The sequence below is a fragment of the Ochotona curzoniae genome, unplaced genomic scaffold (assembly GCF_017591425.1).
Source record: "Ochotona curzoniae isolate NIBS_2020 unplaced genomic scaffold, NIBS_Ocur_1.0 contig_908, whole genome shotgun sequence".
NCBI classification, from domain to species: domain Eukaryota; kingdom Metazoa; phylum Chordata; class Mammalia; order Lagomorpha; family Ochotonidae; genus Ochotona; species Ochotona curzoniae.
Genome location: NW_024466607.1, coordinates 27,628,695 through 27,650,973, shown reverse-complemented (window position 1 = coordinate 27,650,973; position 22,279 = coordinate 27,628,695).

Below are 22,279 nucleotides of genomic sequence, written 5' to 3'. Positions count from 1 at the left end.
TCTTTAAACAAAAATTTTAACTTGACACAAAACCATAGGGCTGGGACCCAAGAGAACTAAATTTAAGCTCTCATTCTGTTGCCATTTAGCAATGAGACTTCCAGTAAATTACTGAGGGGTTTGTCTCAGTTTCTTCAGCCCTAGAATGGGAATAGAACCATTTTCTGTGTGGGGGTTGGAGTAAATGCCCCGAGAGTGGGCAGCAGAGCGGCAGAAGGCCTGGGCATCTTGTCAGTTACGAGCATGAGATGGCATTTGCACGGCTGATGCATGCATAGGTGGGTGGTTTTGATGTGGTCCTTTAGTGCTGTAACTTTGTTCTTCCTCTATTCAGCACATGCTAATGACTGGTGTTGAAATTCATGAATTCACTCTAGAGAAATTTATTAAGTGCCCACTATGTGCCAAATACCGTTTTAATTAGCATTTTTATGAGGAATCTATCATTTACTGTCAGTTTGTCATTTTGTTCCAGGCCTGTGGAACAAACTACTGATTCCTCTGTCTGCAGGGGGGCGGAATATGCCCTTTTTTCCAGGGCATATTCCGTGTGGCCCAAGGGTCATATTTTCCTTTTTCAGAAAACATCCATGACTCAAGGGCATCTAGGAAGCAGCCTTCCTTTCTTTTTTCTCCTTTCCTCAAAGAAAACAATTGTAATTGTGCAAGTTGTCCTCTTGGTACTTTATTTTTCTCTGGTGACTTCTGAAGATGTAAGAGATGGTGAGGGAAGAGGGGTGTGATTAGGAAGTGTGAAGACTCTATTTGAGTAAGGATTGGCCAAGCCAGCAAGAGAACAAATTCAAACATAAGCCCAGCCAGCAGTGGTTTGTTCTTGGGAAAAAGGAATGAAAAACCATCTAACAATGCTATAAATACTTTGGCAAATAGAACCAGAAAATCCAATCTGTTAGGCAATCTACTTTCAATGGATAGATCCTCCACGTTCCTTTTTTTTAAACCTGGCACACAATAATTGTGCATATAAATGAGCACAGTGGGATAATCCAGTGCGTGAAGACAATGCATAATGATCAAACCAGGGCCATTCACATGTCCATATCCTTAAATATTTAGAATGTCTTTGTATTTGGTGCCTTTGAACTCCTTTCAAACTCTCTATGGAAATAATAACTAAAGAAACCACAACAACCTTGTGTTGTGAACACTAGACTGCATCTCTTCTAGCTGTACTTCAGTATGTTTCTAACTGTATTTTAGCAGTCATTATCCCACTGTCCTTTACCCTCCTACTCGCTCCTCTTCTACCTGTTAACAACCTCTATTATGCTCTCTGCTCCTGTGAGATCAAATGCTTAGCTTTCATATATAATTGAGAACATGCAGGATTTGTCTTTCTGTACCTTTTTCATCGACTAAAGAAATATTTTCTGAAGCCTTTATGATTTATTGCTTAACAAAAAGTGGGGAGGAAACGTGAGATCTTCAGTTTAGTTAGTGACTATGATATACATGCTGTAAAATCAAGTTTCTGTGATACACTCAGAAGCTTCCACTATGTGACTGGCCATCCAGGAGTTCTGAATATGGTTACGGTTAGCAGGATTGGGTGAGCCCCTTGTTAGGGTAGCGGGCACATAATCTGGAATGGTTCATTGTCACAGTAGACCCCTTCTTTCCCAGTAATGAATACATGCAGCTGGGAGAGTTCTTTGCCCTACTAGAACTAACAAATAATGCTATCTTCAAGTGCTAATTTCTGTCTAATTCTCCCAGATTTTGTGTGAGAAATAACACCAAGAGCTATTTGTAATGCTTGAGAGCATACACAGAAGGGAAAGTTTCCTGGTTGTGTCATTTCTTGTGATGACTCAGCATTTCCAGAATGCCTGCACTCACTGCACACACACAGCAGGGGAGTTCACTGCGTGAAGGGTCCCTCTACCTCTGTTCCATGGAGGTGACTATTTCATGTGCAGAGTCTGCCTGTGCAGGAGTAGCCTCTGACTCACCACTTAAAAGCAAGCCTATTCAAACTGTATTATGAGAACTGTGGCTTCACCAAATGCAGAGACAATCAAATTCAGCCTTCCCCTGTCCCCTTTTTGTAGAAGACTAAACTAGGCAGCCTAAATGAATACAGGAGATCAGGACAGGTGTCATGCTAGAACCCAAGATTGAGAATTTCAAAATGCTTTTAAAATGGAAGCCTTTGAAGATGGAGCACAGTTTCAACATGGATATATCAACCTGTGCCGTAACATCATTGCACACCCTTTATCACAGTTAATCGTTTATGTTTAGTAGCATGCTTTCTGAAGTAAGGCAGAGGTGAGGAAGCTAGAAACAAATGTCATTTTCTGTGATATATTGCCTGTGAGAGCAAAGAAGAGAAGCCTAAAACATGTGATTCTTGGCTTCCTGTGAGAAGCTCGGTGGGCTTGATGACCTTGATGCTCGTGCTATAGTTGTTATGGCAACAGAAAAGTGAAATGATGGTTGCTAAGGGACACTGAACTGAAGCAATCTCCTTCACTTACTGGTCACTCGACTTTGGAACTCAGAAATCTGCCCAGTGCAAGAATGAGTCAGCAGAACAAATTCTAAAGAATTAGCTATAAAAATCAATCTGTGGTTACTAGGATGTGTTCTTAAAGTCCCAAAGTTTTAAAACCATTGAGGCAACTGCTTTTAGAGTTTAAATGACTTGCGTGAGGGCACAAACTTCCAAAAGGCACGAGTGTTTCAGCACATGTGTGAAGCTCCCCAGGCCCAACAATGCCACTTCATTTAGAAACAGGTGATTTTGGACGTAGGTGATACATTCACAGTGTAAATATTTGCCTTCAGAAAGGTCAGCAATGTTAGTGAAGTGGAAGCTCAGGTTATCCCTGAATGCGACCAACAAGTCATTAAGTGGAACCTTTCCCGGTGCCATCCAGGGAAGACAGTGACATGGACGTCCTTTTCCCTGAGCAATGAGCCTTATCCCTCCTTAATTTTGTCAAAATCCCCAGGGTGGAAAGAAGGATTTGTTGACCAACTAGTACCGGGGAAAACATAGGTGGGAATTTACTGGAGCAGAATCAGGTGCCTGTGCATTTTAGTGCTCGGGATGGAGATCACATCCTCTTGTATGAAGCTTGGTGAGCTCCTCATGGCACACGCTAAGCACCTAGAAATGTTTACCGACTGCTGGTTGCGTTACAGAAAGGAGCAGACTACGGTACGCGTGCTTCCTGTCTGAATGCTAGCTGCTGTGTGCTGAGATGTACCAAACATGGTTCCTGTCCTTGAGCCCTTCCTCTTTTATTTCTTCCTCTTTCCCTTGCTTTTTTCATTCCTCAAGTAGCCTCTAAAGACCAGGTAACCTGAGAGGAGCTGAGAATACAGAAATAAATAAGAATAGCCCCCTTAGCCTTGTAGGAGATTCCCATAGGGTTAGAAAGCTGTGAATAAGTGTGACAGCATGCTATGTATTATGGAGGTATGGAAGATGCCAAAGGACTACAGGCCAGTGAGAGCTCTCTGGGGGTGTCAGGTAGCTTTTTGAGAGGTGTTTTCATGTGGAATACTTAACCCCCAACATATGCACACACGCACAGCCCTTTTCTCTGCTAAGTGAGCTTGTACATGTGCAGTTTTAGTGACCTATGATGGTAAACTTCCTTGGGAAGAGGATGCCAAGGTTAAGGAAGATGTGCAGAAGATGGATTGGGAATAATGCCTGTGAAATATAAAAAGGAAATGTAGCAGGAGCAGGCAAGGCTAACCTTCACATCATGACGTGGGCTCAACTTCTCTGAAAACTAAGGGGAAAGCAAGGAGGAGCCCCAGGCTGCCAAGCAGCCCGAGGAGCCCTGGGTGCAGGCTGCCCTTAGCAGCAGCTTGGTGGTGAGTCTTGCACCATGCTGTGCTCTGTCATTTCTTGGAGTCTGGGTGGGGTTTTGTTGAAAACTGGTAAGGATTCTGCAGACAACCACCGTGGACTGGCAGCTGCCTGAGCAAATCTCTCTCACTTTCTTCTTGCAGCCATAAACAAATAATGTGACAAATACCGTCTCTACCACTTTTCTAAATGCACAATACAGTGCAAACTGTACACATTGCTGTCGAATAGATTTCTGGAATTCTACTTCTTGCCAAAGTGAAATTCTACAGCCATTGCACAGTAGCTATCCATCTCTCAGGACTGTCTGTCTACTTCCTATTTCTAAGAGTTTTTAATGATGTAGGCTCCTCACAGTGAGTGGGATCAGTTACTGTCTTCCCATGACTGGCTGAGTTCATATAGCATAATATCAAGTTTCATTGTTGTTTTAGTATGTGACAAGATTTTCTTTGATCTTAAAGCTGAATAATATTCAGTTGTGTGTATAAATTGCATTTTAGTTTTTTTAAAAAATATTTGAGAAACAAAGAGAAAAAGAAAGAGAGATTGAAAGAGTTCCTATCTGTTGATTCACTCTTCAATGTGTACAATAGCTGGGACTGGGCTGGGCTGGGCCGGGCCAAAGCCAGGACCATAATACAGGTTTCTTATCAGAGCTAAGTTATTAAGTCATCACTTGCTGCCTCCCAGGGTGTGCACTGTTGTGAAGCTGGGATTGGAAGTGGAGCTGACACTTGAACCCAGTGACTTTTCTGAGTGTTATGGATATCCTAAGGAGCATCTTAATTGCTAGGGCAAATACCTGCTCCTACTGTAGTTATTTTGTTCATGCATCAATGGATGGACACCTTAAATTGCTTCTGCCTCTTAGCTGTTGTGGACAATGCTGCTGGAATACAGGAGTAAAACATCTCTTTGAGATGCCGACATCTTTGTGGTGCAACCCTGTTAAGCCACTATTAAGAGCTTATTTCCTTTTTTTGAATGAGTTTTCATAATGCATAAAGGCGTCCATCCCTAAAAGGTTGAAGAGAGGCCAGATGATTGAGACAAGACAGTCATTTTTAACATCCAGGCTTAGCCTAGTAGCTACAGTTAGGCTGCCTCTTCTCTGAGAAGTTGTCTCCATGTGTAAAGAAGTTAAAACCTTATAGTCATAATTTATTACACTCTCTATGGCTCAAGGTGGACACCTGAGCCAGGTGAGCCAGTCCCTGACTGGTCACAGCCTATCAGATGTTCTAACCTGGGAATTTGGAAGAACACAAGGATTTTGGTAGCTAGCTGGAGGCGTTAGAAGTGGGAACTGGTGGAAGGCACCTAGGCAACCACAGTTGACGTAGCAATGAAGTGGCCCAGGAGGATAGGCTTGGGAAATAGGTGTGTAACTGTTAAGAGAAGCAGAGAGCAGGCCAGAAGACAGCATGGCTGCAAAGGACAAAGATGAACAAGGCCCAGAAAGCAGCCTCTTGTCTTGTGACTATTCCTTAGGATCTGCTGCTTGAGAGCAGGGAGACTTGGCGGATTCTCCATGACCATTAGTACAGATTCCCTCCAACTTACTGCAGGCTGAGTGGATTTCCCTTTCTGACAACCGAATGTCTTTGCTAAAATGAAACTACCATTTATCTCATCACTTTTGGTAGACACCCCGGAGTTTTCACCAAGCATTTCAGAAACAGTTTTTCTAGTTATAAAATGACACAATGACACGATCCATTGGTAGATTAGCAAAAAAAAAAAAAAAAAAAAAAAAATCAGGCTCCAGATTCATAAAATTCTGTGTTTTAGCCCCACTTTGCTATTGCTTTGATTGAGTTTGAGTAATGTTTTTCTCTGACATATTCATATTTTTAAAATGAGAGTTACCCTTACTTTAAAATGCAGTTTAAGTGGCATGCATACTGCAATGCGTTGGAACAGTCTGTGATGGTCTGAAAGAACAACAGACATTCTTGTGCAGCAGTTTGTAGATACATGTCTGGATGAAAGGTGGAAGGATCCTGACTCTTTATAAAAACTGATATGATTGGAATATTTGAGCTTGTATATAACCAACACTATACATTTTTAGCAACTCTGTGGAAACCCATTCTCCATTTCTTTGAATGCTTTTGCTTCCTAGTATGGTCATGTCCATCATTTCCTTAAAGTAATCATTAATAAAGGATTAATTTCATTAATTAAATATTATACAACAACTTTGGAATACCTAATGCTATGAAATAGAACATGAAGTTAAAAATGATCCCATGTTAAGTAACCTCTATGTGACAGATGATACAAGGTTTTTTTTAAAAAATAAATGTTTAGCTATTTTTATTTGAATGTAGATTTTATAGAGATAGAGACACAGAGGGTCTTCAATCTTCTGGTTCACTCCCCAGATGGTCACACTGGTGAGAGCTGAGCTGGTCCAGGAGCTTCTTCTAGGTCTCCCTCATGCATGCAGTGGCCCCAGGATATGGACCATACTCTGCTGCTTTCCAGGCCTCAACAAGGGAGAATGATGGGAAAGGAGCAGCTGGGACATGAGCCAGCACCTGTATGGGATGCTGGGGGCCACAGAGCAGAGCATTGGCATGCTGTACCACTATGCTGGCCTGATGAAAGTTTTTTGAGATGTCATATTTCATCTAATGATTTTGCAAATGAACTGTTCTTTTATGGATGACGAATTTAAGACTCAGGCAAGGTAAGCGACTTGTTTAAGGTCACCAAACCGAGCAGTGTTAAAGCCAGGATTGGGTCCCAGGTCTTTCCCATTCTGTTGTCTCTAGCAGGAGTGAGGCTGGAGCTCGGAGCCTTAGGAGATGTCCAGGTCACCTGACGTCAAGTCAGAGAGGCTTGGTGCGTGTCAGGGATTAGCAGGAAGAAAATGTACCCAAGCAGGCGTACCAGCGGGACAATGCCCTCATTAGAATCCAGAGAATTGTGGCTTAGAGGTGCATTAAGGTGGGATAGAGGAGTGTCAAAAAGGGAGAAATAAATGAAATGGAATAATTCGCTAACCTTTCCAAGATTGGAATCCTGATCTGTAACATGAGAATGATGTTATCTGTGCTTCTTCATAGTCATTTGTGGTATCAGGTTGCTGTAAACCAGTTAGAACTATCCAAGGGGTGGATTGGTCTTATAAGTAAGAAAAGGCAGTTCATACTGCTACAGGGGAGGGAGAGAGGAAGGGAGAAAAAATTTGAAGAAGAAGAGCATGGGAGCAGAGAGCAGCAAAATCACATATGTGTGTGATAGACATATTTATAAATACATATATATACATAATGATTTGGGTGCCTAATCTCCGTCTCTACCCCAGTCTTTCTATTACTCCTCTCTCTGTTTCTCTTGCTCCTTTTCTCTATATCTCACATACATGACAGAGAGTTGTACAATACAGAAAGGAATATTGTGGGGAGAATGGAGAAGAAAAGAGTAAGCAGCAATAGGGAAACTGACCTGACTTGAGAGACATTTCCAAGACATTTCTTAGTGGTTGATTAAGTGGGAACTGTGTTAACAGCAGCGTCTGACATCAAATAGTAGAAAAGTGCTTGTGTGTGGAGAGCATAAACATTTTGTTTGCTAGTTCAGGATCTGGCTCATTTATGGGAGACTGCTGTTGTGCGTGCTTCTCTTTGGAAAGCAGGGATTGGCTGTCAGGTAGCAGGCCTGGGCAGAGAGTGATGTTAAACTGTGCTGGAGTTTGCACAGAGATCCAGCTCTGAGCCTGGGAGGGCCCTCCAGAGACGCCCCCAGGTGAGGCACAGGGGCAGGCCTTTGCGTTCTTTCATTGAGCAGGCATTGAAGACATGCTGTCCCCAGGAGAGAGTGTCACCCTAAGTGACGCAGCTGCACCCAGGGCAAGTTCCTGGGAGTCATTGATCTGTGAGCCATCAGCAGGCCACTTGCTTCCCAGGAGGACTAATGAGGCTTAGGTCCTGAGGACCCTGGCCTTGACCTATAGCCTCCCCTTCAAGCGCTGTCTTCGCACTCTATGTTGTCCTCCTCTTAGTGCAAGTGCCCCAGGACCAGGCTTTTCCCATTATATTCTCTCTCCAATGATCTATTTTTTTAAAGATGTATTTATTTTTATTGGAAAGCCAGACACACGGAGAGGAGAGACAAAGAAGATCTTCTGTCTGCTGTTTTACTCCCCAAGTGGCTGCAACAGCCCGAGCTGAGCTGATCTGAAGCCAGGAGCCAGGAGCTTCCTCTCTTATATACTTAGTAAATCAAGCAGTACCAAGTGTGAGGCTGATATGCCTTGCTTTGTTGACAGGATGGAGGAGAAATCAAGTCAAGTGCATCCCGCTATCCCTACTGGAGTCTGCCTGCTGACTCAGAAAATGGTCCCCAGCAGGGGCAGGTCTCTAAACATTTCATCGCTCCTGGATACCGTAGCCCGATTGACAGCCAAAAGCCAGAGTGAAAATAGGGGTTCCTGTTGTTTGGTCTCTGCAAACAAGGGAACAATGAAGAAATCCTAGAGGATGCTCATCAGGCTTTCTGTTGGGAAGAGGCAGCGTAGTGAAGCATTGGGCTTTGGAGAAGGAAAAGAACATTCTTTGAATAAGATGATCAAAAGCAGGCTTTTTGAAGAGATCACATATAGAGTGAAACCAATAGGTTAGAAGGAGCTGGCAGTAAAAGCGGTTAGAGATGAGACGGGAAATTGGGAAAAGCGTAGCAGAATGAAGGGGGAGTCTTGCAGACACTACAAGGGAAGCAAGCGGTTGGTTCCTTTTAGGAATTGAAAGATGGCTGTGGTGCCTGGAACAAGTGAGTGGGGACGATTGTGGAGGGAGGAGGAGATTGGGCCCTGAGGATTAGAGAGAGAACGAAGGGGCAGGCTCATTGTGTGTGGCTGATGGAGTGTGATTGGACACCGGGATTGTGTTGGAAGTACAGCAGGAAACCACTGAGGGGTTGAAGACAAGGACTGACATGATCAAATTTACAGATTGTTGGAGTTTCTACCAAGAAAACGAGTCAGAGGAAAACAGAAGTGGAAATGAGACATGTGTAAGGGGGCAGTTAGAGCAGCCCAAGGACATGGGGCAATGACTTATCCTAGAATCACAGTGCCATTGGAAAGTGGGAAGCTGGTGGGTTACATATAATTAGGAAACAGAAAAGAAAAAAGGAAAAGGTAATTTGATGTTGGATTGGCTGTGGAAGAGGGATCATCGGAAAGTAAGAAATCCGTGAAAACATCAAAGTGTGTCTTGGTAAGTGGCAGAGTTGAGTTCAAGACTTTGGTTCCATCTCATTTCCCTCAGCTCTAGCAAGGTCCCCGTCACTGCCCTTCCTCAGTGTCCAGGGGGAAAGCCAGCTCCTCTCCTGATAAAGATGTACCTCTGGTCAATGGAATTGAAAAATGGAACTCCTGGGTCTGGTGTGGTAGCCTGGTGGCTGGAGTTCTCACCTTGCACGTGCTGGGATCCCAAAAGGCCACTGGTTCTAATCCCAGGGGCCCCACTTTCCATCTGGCTCCCTGCCTGTGGCCTGGGAAAGCAGTCAAGGATGGCCCAAAGCCTTGGAACCCTGCACCCGCGCGGGAGATCTAAAAGGGGCCCAAGGCTCCTGGCTTTGAATCAGTGCAGCACTGGCCGTTGTGGCGGCCTGGGGAGTGAACCAGAGGACAGAAGATCTTTCTCTCTGACTCTTCTCTCTGTGTGTCTGACTTTCCAGTAAAAAAAAAAAAAAAACTAACAAAAAAAAAAAACAAGAAAAATGGAACTCCTTTTGGATATCAGCACCACTTCCCTCTCTTGCATGCAATGCTGGATCCTTGAATGATTGCAAATGCATTGCCTGTTGATTATCTCAGATACAGCTTATTACCCTGAATTTAAGGCTCCTTCAGAGCCATTTCAATTAATGTGGCCATGAGTGTGCACCTCAGAATGGCCAAGCACAGTCAGGATTTAATTGATTTAATTTGCATATCTCATTCTGAAAGAATTATATGCTGTAAATTCACCCACTGTCAGGACCTGACCACTGCCACCTCCTTTGTGAATACAAAATTAACTTCCCTGAAGGTTTCCCCAACCCTAGCTGCCTGTGGATCACTTAAACACTCCTAACGTTTGTTCGATGTTTTTGAAGAAGTGTGCAAAGATCTCTTGGGAGATGAAAGCAAGGTTGGGGAAGACTGTGACTATGAGCAGACTGCTTAGAAGAGAAGTAAGCACCTTTGAAACTTGGCACCTTCTCCAAGGGATTTTCTGGAGGCTCCTGCTCTGGGAGCTGAAGGCACAACAGATGCTTCTTTGATGGAGAGTATTGTGGGAAATGAGTTACTGTGGTTTTCCAGGCCAAGATAGATTTCCCAGAAATCATCCTAGGTCTTGTTGACAGTTTTATGATAACAGAATACGTAAAAGTTGACCTTCTGTATTTCATATGTATGTGTGTATGCTAAACATGGTGCATATTAAATACACAAAAGTAGACACCCAGAGGATAATCAACAATTATATAGCAATGCAGCTGCACAGGCTGACGAAATATTGAAATGATGCCATTGTACTTGGGAAATGCCTGCTGCTCCTGAATGTTCCTCTCGCTACCGGCTGCACATTTTGGATCTCACCTCAATCCAGGAGATGAAGTGGCAACGCTAGGAACCCACAGGGTATAGTCAGGCCTCAACTCCAGTTCTGCAAGAGTCCTTTCTGATGAGTCTGAAATAACAAAATTGTTCACTGTCTTGGATATCATGTGTATGTATGTGTGTAAATGTTTCAGATCTGATCGTTGACATTTCTTTAATCCATTCCTGCATTCAAACAACACTACATAAGTATTATGATGCAAGCTACTACTTAAATTATAGGAAGATTGGCTTTGAGTTGGGTACTCCTTTGTTGAAGAGATTGACAGCAGGGGGCGGAGATGAGTACATGAATGTCTAGGTACCATGGTATAGAGAAGCAAAGAGAATGATGGTATCTCTGGGGGCTTCTAACGTAGCCTGGGCTACAGTGATGCGAATAGACGGGGGTGACCTCTTGGAGAAATAGTAGTTAAGGTGAGTCCCATAGCATGACTGAGACTACCTTTATCAAGGAGTAGAGGGGAGGAAGCATGCCCATTGGGTTTTGCTGATACAGAATGTGCGGGGTGGCAGTAGATGAGAGTGAGACCAGATCCAGCAAGACTTGGTATATACAACAATTGCTATTTTGCATGCATTTGATTCCTTTCTAACGGGATCTCTCTCTTTCTGTTTGTGCTATATACCTCTTCTCTCAGATAAATAGTTTGGCTGTGGTTGACTCTTATTTTTCTGTTTGTAAGAATGAGCAAGTAATCGTGGTCTGAGTAAATGTAACTTCTGTTGTCTTGGCATTGTGATTCATTCAGTGCTAGGCATGGAACCCAAGCCTCTTCAGTGGAATTGAGCCGTAAGGTGTTTGATGGACCCATTAGAAAATGATCCTTCCTTCTCTGTTTGTTCTGTTGTTGCTAAGTCTGTGGTGTCTGACTTGCTAGGGAGGAGAATCAACCAACTGCTATCTGAAAAAAACAGATTTGAGAGATAGCAAAGGCAGACTTCTGGAAGCTGTCCTGCACACAGCTAGACTCTACTTTGCTGGAGCCCATAGAACTGTTCATTTTTATGGTTACTTATATGCTTTTGTTTGGACAGAATTTGGCTCCTGAATTCATACAGATGTTTGACCTCCAGAGTCCTAGGTTAACGATCCATGAAGATGGAAGCTTAATCTAATTACAGAATCGAGGAGGAGGGTTTAGTGGGAGGTCCTTAGGCCACTGGAGGCATGACTGGGGGTAGTTGTGATAGGTGAGTTGATTGTAAAAGCTGAGCTGCACATGGTCCTGTCTTCTACTTCCTGGTCTGCCATGTGATCCCTCTGCTTCACCGCTGTTGTCCTCTCACTTCACTAAAGAGTTAAGCCTTTGAGTCCTGCATGATCCTTAACTGAAGAACTCTAACTTGATACACTGAAATTAACCTCCTTCCTTCATGAGTAGCTTGTGTTATTTATTTTGTTGTAGTAAGGAAAAGGTGACTGCTACAGTGACCAGTCATGACCCTTTTTAGTTAAGCAAAATCAAGGAGAAGATCTGCCATTCACAAGGAAGGAGATCTACCTGGTCCATCTTATCCAACAGAGTAAGGCACAACTCTCGGGAATGATGCAAAATAGAGATCAGTGGCTATTGGAGACTTCACCGAGGATACAAAACTGGAAATGCTGTAGAACTGGGAGGACAATACAGAGAGTGGCTTACACAGTGAGCTCTGTCAGGTTGACTATGATTGATCCCTTAAGCAAGTCTGAGAGCAGTGATACAGACTCCTGTTCATGTTGAACTAGGTCATTGTCAGTCTATAGAATTGGTCTAATACTCTTTGATTGAAACTCCTTTATAAAAACCAACTCTTCAAAGATTTATTCTAGTGACTCGTTTCCTTTAACACCCTTTGATATGAAGTAGTAGATTTTGATTTCAGGATGTTTTATTGTAATATCCCAAGCCCTCTTAACACGACCTTCAAGTATTCGGAATACTCTGTTCTGCTCAAATTAATGTGAATTTGTCTGGGAATCCTCCATTTTGTTAACCTCATGGCAAACAAACTTAACAATGTGGTCACACCAACACTGACAACGCTGAGCCCGTGACAAAGACCAATAACCTCAGCTCTTTGTCTGCAGCTGCTCTGTGAGATGGCAGCCATTATCAATTCCATTTTGGAGATGAGCAAACTGAGGTGAAGAGAGCTTGGAATGTCCCAAAGTCACATACGTAGCACTTGACAAAGTTGGAAGGAAAAAAAAAGCTCATCTTTAGTCTGGTTTTTAGTAGGGGAAAATACTTTTACAATTACAGATAATTCCATGGAAAGACTAACCTTCAAAGAGCGAAATGTTTTTGTCTTCTGACATTCATTCTAGGTACATTTTAATTTGCCAGCCTTTTGACAAGGTGTCCTTGCTCTCAGCACCGCCTTGGCAATCGCTTACAGGGCTTCTCACTAACCACAAGCAGCAACACTGCGTTGTTGTGTGCAGCTCTGATGCCCAGCCTCTCCCTGCTCTTACCTGGTAAGTGATTGCCTTTTTGGAACCAATTTGTGTGATTTCTGGAACATTAAGACTTATATTTTATCTTTGGTTGCCTTATAAACATAATCAATACCATAGACTTTGGTATTTAATGAAAACCACTCTGTAGTTTTTTGGATTTATTGAGTTTATCTACCAATACAACAATCTGAAGAGACTCGATTTCTTGGAGAAGACAATGAAAAAATTTTCTTATATGTAAAAAACAAAAAAATCCAGGGACTGCCTTTGGTGCTGTTTGACTGTTTTTCTCTGCTCGGATGGCTTTAACTCCGTGACTGTTGTCCCCCACCATCATAACAGAGCCAAATAATTTCTCCAGGGACCATTAACAGAACTGATCTACAGTCTATTCAAAGTGGACCAGGCTTCTCTACAGGAGAAAGTCTTGCAAAATGCAGAGTAAAACCATACTCAAGACACTCAAGTTTTTCAGTTTTAAATTCTTTGTGAAACATGTTTGAGGCAAGCCTCCTCTTTTTAATTTATTCACTGAAAGGAAGTTCTTTTCACCTGAAACAGCCATTTCTGCATTGCCAGCTAAAAGCACAATATGGCCAAAGAAAGAAAAGACGAAAGGATAGGAAGAAAGGAAGATAAAAAGGGAGAGACAGAGAAAGAAAGAAAAATGAAAAGGAGGAGGAAAGGAAAAAAAAACCCTGTCTTCCTAGGAGAATCTTTCTAGAATCTCTCCACTCAGTCACAGCAGGGTTTTCTGTGACGAGTCATTCCCAGGAGTCACTGTACTTAGAACTCCCTGTCTCCCATGGAAGACAGCGCTCCTTTTCTCATTGTTTTGTTTGAGAAATGCTCTTGGTCACTAAATTCTGCAAAACGATAGCTCATGTCATCATTGTGCCCATGCTGATTTTCTGTCTTTTGGTTAATTGCTGGAACCTTTGATACATTTAATTGCATCTCTATATGATCTGATTTAGACTTGGTTAGAGAAGCTGTCTCTGGAATTCAGAGATGTAAAATACTGCTAGATTATAGGAGGGTTTTCTAATTTCCCACAACTTTCCCTTAGATGATAATCAGAAAATACTGTGGACAAAATACTGTGCACTTAAAGATCTTTTTAAAGAATTCGACGCATAAGCAGGTTATGAAGCATTATTGGGTCAGAAATGTATGCATATTCTTCAGGAATATTCATAGTTTAAAGAGAGGAACCTAAAGAAGATGAAATTTTATTTTAATGGAAATAACAGATAGTGTCCATTATAGTGAAATCTTAGGCACCGTAGATGCTATTTGAAGAATGATTTAAAAACAACATGTTTGGTTTGCTTGATAGCTTGGGTATTCCCTGAAGCCCCATATTTTAAAGACCTGATCCTCAGAGTCCTATGTGATGAACTAAGTAAGGATGGAAATGGATTCAGTTATGTTTACCTGAAGATGGAGTCTTTGGAAGTGATTGGACTGGAGTAGTGTGTTGAGAATGAAGCCCTTGAGATCCTGTCATTGCGGTTTTATAAGTAAAGACCCTGTAGATGGCACAGGATGAACATGTTCTGTCTCTGCTTCCTGGCTATGCACCTGCTCCTTCCTCCTCACTCATTCTGCCACCTGTCCTCCGCATCCCCATCAGATGTCAGACCAAACAGTCACTCAATTTTGGACTGTGAATCTCTCTGTGAGCTGAAATAAACTTGTTCATAAGTAGCTTCTCTCAAATATCTGTTTTGATGACAGAAACTTAAATACACAATGTTTAAGTTTCCCAATTACAGAAAAGTTAAGTCAACAAGCCACTTCCAGACCATTGGAAAAGAAGTTGCAAACATAGTACACAAACACAATCCAGTAATTTAGAGTGTATTAGAGTTAAGTGTGAATGTTTTCCTTTATAATCAGTACAGAAACATTTTCATCAATTGATTGACACTGGATTCATAGCTCCCATCAAGTTTAATCAATTGCTCCAATACTGCGCTTTATAACTATTCTCATTTGGTTTTCATGCCTCTTCCTGCTAAAGGAGTTCCTCAGTACATGTTGGCTTTCACAATCCCGAGACACTTTTGATTATTACATCCATTTATTTTGGATAGTTTCTTCAGTTTGTGTTTTGCTTTTCTTTCTTTCTTTTTTTCTGTCTTTCTTTCTTTCTGTCTGTCTGTCTGTCTTTTCTCATGATCTGATCCAATGTACTAGTTGTTGGCAGGATTATCGTAGACAGCTGTGCTGTGTTCTTGATGTAGGTTACTCTCAGAGGTGAGCTTAGTCAGTTAGCTTTGGTTGGTGTATTCTCTTCTCTTCACTGTAAGCTTTTTTCATTTGTTCTTTCCCTGGGTAATTAAGAATTATTTTTGTGGGACAATATTGTGAGTCTACATAAAATTATTTCTCGTTGAGCTTTCAGTAAGAGAGATATTCATGAGCAAATGATACTTGTTGGCAGCCCATATACAGCTTCACCCTTAGGTTGTACAAGAGGTACTCTTATCACAGGCCCTGCACTAATCATATCTCTCTCTCTTCCTTCCTCTCTGCCTCCTCCTTCCTCACTCCCTCTCTCCTTCTCTCTCTGTCTCTCTCTCTCTCACACACACATGCACATGTGCACACACACACAAATTTTTGAAGGGTATGTAGGCACATCTACCATTCACAATGTTCATGACTGAGGTTTAGTTCTGGCACAAGGAAACCTGTAAGCCTAAATATCCACTGTCATAGCAGTCTCAGCACATCTCTTGCTCAAGGTCTTTGGAGCAAAAAACAAATGATCTGAATGCTCAGGAGCTTTGTGGGCTGTGCTGCTGCTGCTGGCATTTCAGAAAGCTTGCTTCAGAGTATAGAGGTCAAAATTGACAGAAAATGGAGGCAGATAAGGAAGAAGATGCCCTGATTAACATGCACAATTTCTCCCTTTTAGATAGCATAACTTTAAGCATAGATTTTTGCATACCAAGAATCGTACTCATTTGTCTTAAAATGATTAATTTCATTTATTTCAAAGACAGCATGATAGAGAAAGAAGGCAGGATCGGGGGGAGTACTTCCTTCTATTGGTTCACTCTCCAAATGTCTGCAGTGCTCATGGTTAGGCCAGGCTGCAGTCAGGAACAAAGCCAGGAGCTCCGTTTCCAACATGGGTAACAGTGGCCCAAGCACTTGGGCCATCTTCTGCTGCTTTCCCAGGCATGCTGGCAGGGAGCTGCCTTGGAAGTGGAGCAGTTGGGCTCTGACTGGTACTTGGTTGTGGGATGCCAGGGTAGCAGGGGTGCCATGACACCACAATATTGGCCCCAAGAATTTTATTTTAAGGTTACACGTGAGTTAATTTTGGTTTTGCAAAAGCTGTGCAAGGTAGCTAAAGGAAAATTTACAATGTTAAGCAATTTATTCTTGAATTTTGTATGTTTGGTTCTAGCTATAACATAAATGAAATGTTACCAATTCTTTGCATTTTATTAGTAAGCATTAGTGTTTGGAAGTTTTATTTCTATGTAAGCATTTAGTAAGAGTTCCTGAATATCAAAAAAGCAAAATGCAATTTTTTTGGTTATTATAATTTTGATTTAAAATCTTGGTACTCTTAAATTTTATCTTTTAATTTTAATAGATTAACAGATTTTAGAGGAAAAATAAGAATTTTAAAGAAATAATTTAGATTATCTTAAATGATTCATTGAATTTTTAATGAGTATAAATGCAAAAATAATAACATGGTAAATAATGGTTGAGTAATTTGATTTACTTTTATCTTTGCCTTAACTTTTCAGTAGATACACTGCTGAATTTTGTCTCCTTTGTATATGGTTTAGATTTTTAGTGCTTTAAATTCTTATTATTGGTAGAAACCTGTTATGTGAAAATCTTGATTATAACAAGAAAATGTAAGTTCATGGAACAGGTAGTTAAGGATTTATGAATGTGCCATTTGCTTCATTTTTCATTGGAATACTGCTGGTCTGCCTACAGAATAACTATCATTGTATAGTAATAACTAAATTTAACTATCCTTGATAGTTAATTGACTTTTTGGTCACAGAACAGCCACATTTGTGCCCATGTTTTCTATTCTGTCTTGCGGAAGGATTATCTATCAGAGTAGGGAGGCAGAGACTCTGAATTGTTTGCTAACCTGTTTTATAAAGTAGACACAGTGGATGGGCCTCCACTTGAACTGTTGCCTCAGGCCTTATGAATGTTACGGGTAGACTTTCTCAGACCTCTATGTAATTAGCTCGATTTATGATTATCCTGACCTCTAGAGACAACTCAGATTATTTTCCAATTCTCAGCGATAGATAGAGTTGGCTTTGGTGTTTTTTGTCTATATATCGCCATCGGCATCAGAGAGCTTTGTGGGCTATCAGCAATTCCCGTGCCCATGGTTCTGCTTTGGGTGAAGGTTTGATGGTAGTTGACAGTTACAGCTGGGCTTTAACTAACAAGGAGGTTAATAAACTTCACAAGAGAGTCTAGTGATTCAGGGCTGGCAGTTTGTTGTCTAATTATCTCTCTGTTGGTTAGCATTGATCTACAGTACAATGGTTTTGTCCCTCCCCTTCTTTTGTGCATCTCTGCGGAATGGCCATTGACACACTGCAGCAGGAGAGTCCTGTTGTTCTCTCCTTCTAGTAAAAATCATCAGCACCCTTCCAAGCCTTCACCTTGCACTTTATATGTGAGGGTTTTTCTCCCCTTTATCACCAAGGCAAAGCATGTTTATCAGAAGAAAAGAAGCATAAACAAAGAGAAGAAAATTAAAAAATACCAACCACCTCCTCGGGCAGCCACATCCTCTGATAACAGTTAAGTTTGTATCTTCAGAATTTCTTGGAGGGCTTTGAAGGAATCCTAATGCTGCTTGCCTTCCCCAGAGCTTCTGGACCACGTGAGGCAAACATGGGTGGGGAATGGCTTTTTGATGGTCTGCTGTGTAGTCCTGGATGAAAGGCACAGCTCCAGACATTTAGCATACAAAATGTGTATTTTACAAACATGCATATCCTATAATATAGTGTTATTACCTGATATAGCAGCTTCTTACAAAGATCTTTCCATAGAAAGATGAGAGACCTAGGATTCCATCTTTCTCATGGCTTCACTCATTTCCTTGTATGTGGATAGAATGCTTTCACCTGGACCAGGTGATGAGCAAGGCGGGCAGGCACAGAAAGACTGAAATATCCAGAGTAGCATCTGATGACTCGCAGGTGCAAAAAAATTAAAGCAAGATAGGGTTATAATATGACAGATGACAGAAAGACTGGAGTTTTTGGACTACAAATCTGTAATTTTGCAGTTGCAGTGGGCTTCAAATAATTGCTTTCTAGCCAATGATAAGCCTAGGAATTCATTCAGTAACTTCCCTTTCATTCACTCAGCCAACACATTCCTGAGCATTACTTGGAACCACTGCTGGGGAGATGAAGATTTTGTTCATCACCAGGGATACACAATCTCAGAGAATATAGAGACAAAAAAAAAATACCAATGACTGTGTCTTTGTCTACTTCTAACCACTTGAGTAAAGTTCCCCAATATTCACTACTACCTGATAAAGTAAATATTATTATCATCTCCTTCTAATGGTAAGGAGGCTGTGATCCAGAAGGATTGCATTATCCAAAGCCACATAGTCAGGAAGTGGAAAACTGGGGATCAAGGCAAGATACTGTGCAGAGGCCAAGTTCTGAATCTTTCTACCTTGGAGCACCAAGGAGCACATCAGAGGACAGAAGTGACCATGGGAAGAGTCCTAAAGAAAGGGCTGTCATAGGCACAGAGACCAAAGAAGAGTTTCAGGAAAGGTTTGAGAGCTTAGAGAAGTTTCACAGGGAAAAATCTCACAAGGAGAATTTATTGTGTTGTAACTCTTGTTTGTTTGAAATACACTATTTCTTCCCTGTTTGCCCTCTATCTGGTCTATTTCTACAAACTATGGGAGCTGCAGGCAGACCAACCAAGGATCTGTTGAAATACCAGTCTCAGCTGGGACAATATAGCCACCAAAGTAAGAGGAAGATAAAATAGTTGTGTTGGGAAAAGGCCCTTCATCCAGGATGGATAAAAATGAGGTAATCTCTTCAAAGAGAAGCCATTGAACCAATAGTAAATTTGGGGGAGGAAATTAGTTTATTGCTACATCTGAAGAGAGTGCAAGAAATAAACACATAAATTTATCTGGCTAAAAATAATGGGCAGAAAAATCACAAGGTGAAGATAGTTACTGAGAATTGTTAAAAAAAAATCAGAGCCTATGGAACTGTATCATTGAATAAATTAAAAATTAAAAGAATTCATGTATATATTGATCATTTTTATCCTAGGTCTTGGCCATGGTTCTATGATCTTTTGTCTTTGTTTATACAAGTATGAAAGGAGAAATTGTAGAGATGAAAGTTACTGTTTTTAAGGCTCTTTAGGATGAAAATAACAGTAGAAACCAAAGGTCCCAAATGAACTTTAAGGTTAAGGGAAATATCATTTCATTAGAAGTCTATAGGTACAAATACTTTAGGGATGGTTGATGCAGTGCTCAAGGAATTTAGTCGCAGTAATCATTTAACCAGCCAATGGAAATGGAGGCCTCTACTGCATCCAAGGACCTTTCATCCATTGTCAAGGTGGCTTTAGAATGACCGAGATATTATCCACTCTGTAGATGGAGGATCGTGCAGAATGCTCACATCTCTTCCATGCATACTCCATTAGTCAGGACTCAGTTATGTGACCCTTCTTAGCTTCAGCAGGAGTTTTTAAAAGGAAAATAGAGTAAGTTGGGTGAAATTGCTATATTTCCTACATCTCAGGAGTTTCTTTTTTTTTTTCTCCCATATTTCTTCTATGTTATCCTCAAACTTGTTTTTCTTCTCCTCGGGTAATAAAATGATGTCATAGCCAACCACAATAACTGTTTCTCAAGAATGAGGACATTTTGCCCAGATTTCCCTCGCCAACTTCTCATTGTATCTCATTGATCAGAATTGGGTCACGGGTCCTTCCCCAGACCCATCCGCAGAAAGACAGTGGTATATTGTCTCCGAGAAATCGCATTTGTCTTTGGGGCTGAGGAGGGAACATCCTTTGAAGTACACAACTGTTTGTACAGAGCCCTATGGCCAGTTCCTAAAGCAGCAGTGTCTGTGTGTTTGTTCTGTAAACACAAGAGGAGGTTGGCCTTTGTGGGTGTTGAGTGAAGATGTCAGAAGGGTTACTCATGGGACAGAAGCCCTGACGTGACTTCTCTGTCTCCTCCAATAAATTCCTCCCCATTCCCCAGCGTACCTCTGTGATAAGTAGGAAAGAATTAACTTTCTCATCTAGATCGACAGGAGGAAAATGGACCTTATTCAGGAGTTGGGGATAGAAGAGACTTGGAAAAGTGGCAGAAACCACTGGGAGAGCTAATGTGATGGTGGATTTTAGTCTATGTAATCTGCATCTCAGAATGCATGTAGTTAACAAGAGGACAGTCATAGGCTTCCTGGATTTTTGACTGAGAGCATGGTCTTTGCGGACACTGTAACTTTTGGAAAAACACCTTGAAGCTGAGAGGCTAGAAGTTTTGTGAAGTTCTTCAGTTAGTCTGATTAATGTACCGTTTGCTAGCACAAAGCACATGTTGCCTTTCCCCCTGTTGCTGTAATAAAACAAGACATGGCAATGAAGAAACGCAGGGCTGTCCAGGAGGGTGAAGATTCCAGAGTGTGCACTAAGGGGGTTGTGATTTACCCACTAGGAAGTCATGCAAATATCCTCTGTTACAGTTTTGTGTGATGAAAATTTTCAATAGCCAGTAAGTGAAAATGTTAATAAGTTCAAGGTCTACCCAAATGGGTCCTTTGAGACTTTCAATGAAGTGCTTGTGGCACCAGGTAAAAACCATGGCCTCTGGGGACAGGAAGTCTAGATTCTGGGCTTCCTGCTAGTTTCTAGTTACTCAATCTTCAGTAACTGTCTTAGCCTCATTAGCCTCAGTTTCCACATCTGTAACATTATATCAGGGTCATTATGTAGCTCAAGAGAGTTGTTTAATGTAGATGTGATTGACAGAGTCTGTGGGTCATGGAAAATCTCTAATATGAATAATATTAATAGCTGTGCCTTCTGCAGTTTTACTCTGTAACAAAGCAGCTATGCTTGTAAAATCTGACATGCACTTGTGGGTTTGTAAAGTGCTTTGATGGAGTGCATTGGACCCGGGCAACATCATAAATGTTCTTGTTATTCATAGTTACATAAAGTATGTAACAGCGACAGACAGGTCTCTACAAGGAATCTGTTTAGGAAGTGGTGTGGTCAGGTTGGCCATGTAAATTTTTTGTCTGCGTTTCCTCTGTCTATCCTCTGTCCCTCAGTTCTAACAAGCCGCTCCACCCTTGATAATGTCTTCACTGAAGTTTGTTGTTGGATTTTTTCCTACATAGTCAAAGTTGTTTAAGGACAGATTCTCCTTGCCTTTCTGAAAAGCCTAAGATGGTAGAAGAGATGGTAAGGTCTCAGCATGTAGGGCTTAGGATCGGTGTATGAGGTAAAAGTTACATAACAAAAAACATTTCTGGAAACTGAGAAAAGCACAAAGATGTGAAAACTTCATGAGAAATGATGTAAGCCAATCATCTAGGAACATGTTCCTGGGTTGGTAAGGTGGTGCTTACCTACGAATGTGATCATATGATCAGGTCTCCAAGATGAGCCCAAGATCTCCACATCACCCACAGAACATGGCAGCCATGAAGCCTCTTCCTGAAAGTAGTGTTCCACAGGTGACTTAGCAGAACGGTTGTCACCTCCTGTCTTTGTACTTGAAGTTAGTTAAACATTTAGGACCTTGACATATCCTAGTTAGACAACATCAATGATAAGAGAGGTTTTGGAATCCCATAGTCAGCTTGGCATTGAGAATCAATTTGCTTTAAAAAAATAGAGAAACACAGCATTTCTTGCTCTTCTGAGCAAAGGGGTTGGATTCATGCTTGTGGCATTGCGAAGGTGAACCTTGATGATTCTTTTGTGAACATCAAGGGAGGTAGAACATTATGGTGATGGAAACATAATTGTTTTGATGGCATAATCTGTTTCCTCACCTTGTCAGGGAAGTAGAGGTTTAATGAAGCAATCAGGTTGGGCTACTCTGGAGATGCAGGACACACAGATCAGTAGCATTGCCACCTCCCCCTCACTCCACCATCATTCATCTGCACAGATTGGTAGTTGGTTCTGTTGACTGTGCAGTTACCATCAACTCCAAAATTCCAATAGTTTCAACCCATTTCTGTTTTTCCAATCAATGGTGCTTTGCTCTTGATTTTTAATGGACTAGCCTATGCTTCCTTGCACATTTGGGATGTTTTCA